General features: G+C 39.6%; 1 pseudogene; it reads left to right on the top strand.

Moving 5' to 3' along the window:
* The first annotated feature begins 210 nt into the window (after window positions 1–210).
* On the top strand, window positions 211–737 carry LOC124087965 (large ribosomal subunit protein uL18m-like; annotated as a pseudogene).
* The last annotated feature ends 7,458 nt before the right edge of the window (window positions 738–8,195 follow it).

The following is an 8,195-nucleotide window of genomic DNA, read 5'->3' as shown; positions in this document are numbered from 1 at the left end:
GTAAAGCATATTTAAGTTTTAGTATCACAAAGTCACCAGAATAAAATGAAGGCAAAATGTGTCTACCTCACAAGTGGAAAGATACCTACTTAGGATATAGAGGCTTTCAAGGACCTGCGGGGTACTTTCCCCTGAGTTAATATGGCGAGTTAGCAGCTGAGACAACCGTGAGAAAAAGGATGTGAGCCTTTGCTGGCAATCTCCTCAGTGATGGCACTTGGGTCGCAGCTCTGGGAGTTGGTGTCAGTTCACAGGAATCCGGGGGGCAGGTGTGCAGCCCTGTCCACCAGCGCCTCGCTGGCGGTGGAGCCCCAAGTGGAGCCCGTGGGAAATGCAGCCGTCATGCTGGAGTTCACCAGCGGGAACCCCGGGGATCTGGAGCTCTCGGCTGTGGCCAGGAAAGAGTGGGCTTGGGGGACAGTGCGGCCCTCTCCAGAGTTCTGGCACAGGCTGCGAGTCGTAAAGACTCAGCATCCTGTAGAAGCGATTAGTGAGCACCGCAATGGCCAGGTTGTGGTTTCAGCATCCACTCGCGAATGGGCCATTAAAAAGTCTCTTTACAGAACCAGAAACGTGGACGAGTGCTGGCAGGGTGGTGCTTCGAGGCAGGAATCAACCTCATGGTCTACCAGCCAGCCCCTTGGGAGGCAGCCTCCGACTGGATGGAACGCCTACAAAGTGCCATGACAGAGGGGGGTGTGGTGGTGCTACAGGAACCTCGGAGGGTCTATGAGTGAAAGAGAAGCATAGAAGTTGAACATATAAATATAAAACTATCAGCTTCTACAGCCATCAAAGAAAGCGTCAAAATAAATAAATAAATAAACAAACAAACAAACAAACAGCTTGGGAGTTTTGTAGCAATGATGTAACCGTGGAAGATTATTTGTAGTTAAGGTAGTCCCCTCTCCTTTGTGTGTTCTCTCTTCTTGGAGGTGAGAGAAGTGCAAAGCAGACGCCAATTAACACACACACACACACACACACACACATATATTTAGTTGTTGATGGACCTTTATTTATTTATTTATTTACATATGGTGCTGAGAATCAAACCCAGTGCCCCACATATGCTACACAAGTGCTCTACCACTGAGCCACAACCCCAGCCCACCAATTAACCTTTGAAGGACAAATTAAAAGTTGCTTATAAGTTAGCAAATAAAAGCATACGTGAACTCTTGAAAAATAAAAAAACTAAAAAAGATATCTACTTAAGTCAATTCTGTGACAATGAACTGCAAAGGATGGCTTAAATTTGGTTGTTGTGTCATTTTGCTGAGTTAGATCAGAAAATTGATGGAAGACTCTAGAGAGCCATTTTTAACACAGTGCAAAGTTCTCCATTCTAACTAAGAGTTAGTCTTTATACATAATAAACCTTACTAAATGTGAAGTGAGAATATGATTGTCCAATCAACTAGTGAGAATATGATTGCCCCATCAATAAGAGGATGAATAAATAAATCGTTATTCATTTTTGCATATAATGCAACAGAGCCATATGAAAGAACAAACTACTGGCACCCATGAAACACGAAAGCCTGGGGGCAGAAGAAGCCAGACACAAAACAGTGCTGATGGCATGATTCCATTTATATGAATCTAAAGAGCAGGCAAATTAACATATGGTGACAGAAGAAATGATGGGGGTTAATTCTAGGTGGAAATGGAGCAACAACCAGGAAAGAGTGTGAAAAAAAAATATGGATTCTTGACCTTGAAGGTAGTTACATGGCTCTATGCATTTATATAAATTCAACATTCTATTCTTAAGAACTGAACAATATTACAATGGTATACTGTACTGTATGGTATGTGAAATTTATTGTACCTATACTAACCCTCAATTTTAAAAAACTAAAAAAAAAAAAAGATCGTAAACAACTCTAAAATAAGAAATGGCAATTGTAGAAAAGATTAAATCAATAAGTGGGAAACAACTTGGGAAATAAATGGAGAACATAAAAAGACAGATGAAGGCAGAGACAAGGAGGAGGAGAGCAGCACAAAAGCACTAATTTGAATGAAAGACTGGAAATGAATGAACAGTGTGCTCAACATGGACTGAGTCCTACATAACCTACAATTTCTTCACACCTATCTTCTAATATCTCATTTTTATCACCAGGAAGAATAAGTTAATAATAAGAGCTAGAACTTTAAGGAGGAAAAAAGGGAGTAGAGGAAAGTGATCTTATGATCATATATCAAAACATATCAGAAAAGCAAAAAAAACAAATCCGTGTGGCAGGGTACAAGAGCACACAGGCAAACCACGTGAATGATATGGACAATTCTGTAATATGTACCATTTAACTTAATTCAAAATAGTTTCTGAACATGAATGAAGATGAACAGTGTTAACACAATTGGTGAATTCCTGGATATCCACCTTAATGTGGAACCACATTCATTCCTTGAGGGGCCAAAAAAATAATCTGGAGTTCTTCAGAGATCTGATTAACAGGAAAGATTAAGCATATGTAGAAAAGTTGAAATAAATACCAGTTGTGAATTCTGAAGTGTTAGTCAACTTTCTATTTCCTGTTACTGTTATATAATACTTGAGATAACCAGTTTTAAAAAGAGAAAAGGTCATGTTGGTTGAGTTTCAGAGGTTTCAATCCATGGTTGTTTGGCCCTCTTGCCTCAGACCTGTGCACAGTGCATCATGGTGGGAGCATGTGGTGGAGGAGGCCTGTTCACCTCAAGGTGGCTAGGAAACAAAAAGAGAGACAGGAAAGTCTTGGGATCCCAATATCCCCTGGAAAGGCCACCAATTAACTAACTTCCTCCCACTATGTCCCACCTCCTAAAAGTTCCCTCCTCTCCTACCATCACCACAAACTAGGGACCAGCCTTCAACACATGGATCTTGAGAGGCACTTCCAAACCTTGATAACTAAGTTAACCAAGAATATGTTAGAAGTACTAATGTTTGCACTGACGTTGGAAGCCCATAGAAATAGAGGTCTTCCTCTTCCTTGGGTCCAGAGACTATCCGAGGGAGAAATGCCTATAACTCTCCTTTCTTATTTCATGACAAAACCATCGTCTCTTCAATGCCTATTGGTGGAGATGGTGTGTCCTCAGGGTCCTATAGACTCATGCACAACAGCAAAGTCTCCTGGGTGTTGGTTCACCTTTCAGCTTTTGATGATGGTATTTTGGTGAGATGAAGATGAGAAGGAATAAAAAGACTTCATAACATGCATGACTAGTAAACAATGCCCCATAAAATAAATCTAAGACCTATGCAAATATACAAGTTCAATGAGTATTGCAAAGTGATTGATTAAAAAAAAGGAAAAATCTGGAAATAATCTATGTATCCACCTAAAGGGTGCTGATTAAATTGTAATATGCCCATATCATGGAGCATCATCTAACCAAGAACATGCATTTGGAAAAAGCACTAAATATTTGGTGTGAGTTCTATCATTGAATACCCATCAAACTCTGTGAAATGTGTATTATTATGATTCACATTTTACAGAGAAGGAAACTGAGGCTTATAAGTATGGCTATTAGCAGGAGGCCTTAGTTTTTTTACCAGACTGTTTGAGTGTCCTCATGACATGGTAGATGGTTTCTCCCAGAGTACAGGATCCACCAAAAGCAAAGCAGAGGCCACATCTTTTTTGTGATCCAACCTCAGAAATCACATGCTGTTACATTTGCATGTTGTGTCCTGTTGATAACATTGCAGCCACATTTGGTGTGGGAGGAGGCTACAAAAGAGGGTGGACACCAGGAAGGGATAATCAGTGGAGGGCCTCTTAGAGGCTGACCATCATGGGGTTCTATAGGAAGGGCAAATGGACCCCAGGTGCTTCCTTGAGGTTCAGTGGGGAACAAATATAAGCCACAGAGGCTGTTGCTGAATATGTTCTGCCAGATTTTTGGTTTCTGAATCCCTCCAAGCCATTCTGGGTATCATTATATCAAAGACTAAGGAACAATTTCTTTCATATATGATAATGTTGATGACCGGGTAGAAGTGATGATGTAACAAACTTGTACATTTATATGTAAAGCCCAGAGACTAGATGGCAAGTTGGTGCCAGGCCCTGTAGAAGAAAACCACAGGCCACCGCCCCTTCATTCAGGCTGTCAATTCCTTACCTTTTTCACATACACCTTTCCCAATCAGTGTATTTACGTTTGGTTTGTATTTACTTGTTCATGCTTTCATATTGAGTACCCCTTATCTGCCAAACTTCCCTGCCAAGTGTTAGGCATACTCAAGAAAACAGGTAATAGGTAATATATGTGGGCAAAGTTCCAAAATTTCATAGCCTAAACATGCAGAATTTGCACAACCATTACAAATAAAGGTAGAGCAATAGAGTCCAGTTTTCCAATATTAAGTAATTTCCGTCACCATGACTAAAGACTTGTGACCTGGGATTGGCAAATAATGTTCCAAGTCACTGCTCCCAGAGATTGACAAGGATGCAATCTGGTGCGTATTCTTCAAGTTCCTTTTTCAGAAATCCAGAGTTTTCACTTCCAGGATAAACAGGCGTCAGAACTGATGGGAAAACAAGGTGGCCTTAGGAGATGCTAGTGGATCAACCGCCAAGTTCCCAAGAGTCACTGTTTCAAGGTCCCCGTAATATAATTTTGGTTAAACAGTAACCTGAAGCCCTATACATTTTGTAACCAAGACCGGAAAAAGGATATGAGGAATGTGGGAGAAATATCTATTTTATTTATATTTTAGGTAGCACCTTTCTCCAAGGAGCTCAGGGGGCTGTCTGAGCACTAGTCAGCATTATATATGGTGCTTCTGTTCACGCCTGTTCACTTGGATTGTTCAGTTATGTTTCCGCTGTGGTTTCTCTTTTTCCTTTCTTTCTCTTATTGCTTCACAGTTGTAATGTTGTTCTGCTATATCCATTTACATAAATGACTTGAGACTTATGTTTTAGGCATCTAGGAAACCAAGATGACATGCTTAAAAATAGAAATTTTTTATGATTACAACGTGATGATTCAACCTCTTATATATTACAAGTTCAATAAATGCATCAGCACACCAAGAAATATTAACAGCATTTCCCACTTTTGTCAAAGTGCCAGCAGATGCACATCCAGTTGTGGGGAGCAAACGAAAAAGTCTTATAAGGAGGGACAGATGTTCAGATGTTCTTCCTGACAGAAATTACATTCAAGGTAATTCTCTACAGAGTATGTGACCCAGGGGGATCAAAATAATAGCTTTTAATAGGCGATTTGGCAGTAGTTTGAGAAGGATGTAAATTGGATTTGAGGCCACATCGGATCTTCCTATGCTGTCCCTTAAGTGGGGACACCTATGTCTTCTTGGCTCCCTTTCCAAGAGTATCTGGGTCTCCCTGTGCAGGGCTTCACAAGACTGAAAGGAGAAAGTCTTTCCTTGGGTCACTTACAGTACAGGAGCCAGGGGATCCTACACATTTGACTCATCCAAGAGAAAAGCACATAAAAGAGAAGACTATGTGAAGCCTGGGTTTTGTTTGGTTTTGCTTTGTTTTCACTGTTGAGCCTAATTAACCCCACTCTTGGGCAGCACAGGCCCCAAAAACCAGCAGCCTCTATACAAGCTTGTTAGCTCCTTTCTTTGGGGGAAGAGAAAGAACTGAGAGTTTTCATTCTAATCTTACATCCTCCTGAAAAGTGGAGATAACAATGTGAGGAGGGAAGTGAGTCTGCTCATTTTACATGCATGTACTAGAAGATGCATGAAAAACACAGAAGAGATATTTTTATTTATGGGCAGAGCTAATATTCCCCACTCTTGAGAGTGTAAGGGAAAGGAACCTGGGCAAGAATTTCATCCCAGCCTCCATCTTGATGATAACCATTGGTCAACCTCTACAACTTTGGGGTGAAAAATGAGGGAACTAATCAATACCATGCCATCCTGAGTCTTATGATTCTACCTCCTCTAAAAAATTAGCAAACTGACTTCTCACTTTATTCTTCTATCTTTTCTCCCCACCCACCCCAGAGGCTACATTTTCCAGGTAGCCTTCAACTGAGGTTTAACTTCAAAACCATATCGGTAAATTCCATTGACTCAGTTCCTAAAGAAGGAAAAATGTCAATGGAAGGGTTTCATGGCTTGTTCTTTCTGGTGTTGTGAGGAAAGTATTTGTGTACTTAGTTCCTTTCAGGCTTACTAAGTTGTCTTTCAGGCCAAAGACAGAATTTACATCACTGCATACATGTGCCACGGACAGTAAAGATTCTTGCACAGTTTTAATCAATTAACTGCTAAAGGCCAATATCGTCTAAACAATTCCCTACTGTATCTGCCTCTTTGGATCTGTTGCAGGTATATTAATATGTTGTGTGGCTGCACATCTCGGGTAGTGTTCCTGAATGAGTGAAGGACATGACTTCATGTGGCAGTCATATGAAGTGTGACTTCAGCCAAACTCAGGATGAGAACACTGTCTGAGGTGAACCACCAAGCTCAGCTGACCCACCTCACTCCTTCCCTCCCCTCTTACAAGTCCAAATATCAAATTGAGTTAAATATCAAATATTATATGTGGTTGCTACTTAGGAGCTGTGGAGTCTTGAGAAGAAAACAGGACTTACCTTCAGAAAACCCAGTCCAAATCCTGGTTCTTCACTTAACTAAACACATCTTTCCTTCCTTCGAAGCTTACCTAAAGCATAAGTAAAGCCTATCTAGAAGAAGACAAGATTTCCCAGAGTCTCAAATGATCTCTAAAATATATCACCTATCATTCATGGAGTTTAATAAAATGTACCAGGCATTCCAGAAGATAAGACCAAATGACAATGCACAAGTTTGAAGAACAGTCCCATGGGAAACCCAGGTAAGTAAGTTGTCACAAAGGAACTTTAAAATGATTGTGATAAATGTCAGAGGACATTTCAACAGATAGCTTAAAATTTTTTTGGTAATTAAATATAGGTTTGCTACTTCAACATAAAGAAATCAAAACTAAAAACTAAACAAATGGACTAAAAAGCAGATTAAAACTGGTGAACAGGGTAAGGCAAGAGTGGTGGTGCATGCCTGTCATCCCAGCAACTTGGAAGGCTGAGGCAAGAGGATCTGAAGTTCTAGGCCATCCTGGCAACTTAGTGAGACCCTCCCTCAAAATCAAAAAATCAAAAAGTTTGGGGTGTAGCTCAGTGATAGAGAACTCCTGGATTCAATACCCAGTACCACAAAAAGAAAAAAAAAGAATTGGAAGACTGGAATAAAAAATGAGAAGAAATAAACTAAACTAGAGACATAGAAAGAAAAAGATGAAAGATACAACAGAATAGGAGAGAAACATGGGACACAGACAAAAAGTGGAATATACAGGATAGTTAGAATCTAAGAAGTCAAGTCAACAAAAATGTGACAGAAGCAATACTCGAAGAAATGAAAACCAAATGCCTTCCCAAAGTATCATAAGACATCATCCTTGGATTTAGAAAGGGCTATGGATGGCAAGAGAAAAGTGTTCAAAGAAAAATACATCTAGACCTATCATGATGAATTACATAATCCAAATGGGGAAAAAACTCAGGAAGGGTACAGATTTAAGCAAGACACTAATAAATTTTACTTATTTGAATACATAGAATATTGCAGAATACACATTGTTTTTCAGTCTATATGAAATATTAGAAAAGTAAATGTAAAGATAAAAGTAAGAATAGCTACTTGGAAGGCTGAGTCAGAAGAATTGCTCGAACCCAGCCTGAGCAACTTAGTAAAACCCCATCCGTATAAAAGGGGGAAAGGGGATAAAAAAGTAAGTCTGGGGTCATACGCAAATCTTAAAAAATCTCAGAAGTTTTAAATTGGAGATGGCATTTATCTAGTCACAGCATAATTAAGTCATAAATCAATATTTAAAAATAACTAACAAAATCTGCTGGTGTTCACATTAGGCAATACACTCTCAATTCTCCGTAGGCCAAAAAGGAAAACACAATAGAAATCAGAAATTACATAGAACTAAGTAGTACTTAAAATGGCATGTCAAAATTTGTAGGAGCCACTTAAAGACGAAATTAGAGAAAATTTTATGGCCTTAGATGGATAGTTTAGAAAAGAAAGAAAGTAAAATTAATGCGCCATCTCAGAAGTTAGAAAACAACAGCAAGTTAAACCCAGAGAAAGCATAAAGATGGAAATGGCAAAGAGGACAACAGAAATTGAGGAGACAGAA

This window comes from Marmota monax, unplaced genomic scaffold (genome assembly GCF_021218885.2).
Source record: "Marmota monax isolate L192 unplaced genomic scaffold, Marmota_monax_Labrador192_F-V1.1 WCK01_AAM20220418_F8-fsc00005, whole genome shotgun sequence".
In the NCBI taxonomy this organism is placed as follows: Eukaryota; Metazoa; Chordata; class Mammalia; order Rodentia; family Sciuridae; genus Marmota; species Marmota monax.
This window is presented reverse-complemented; position numbering and strand designations above follow the sequence as displayed.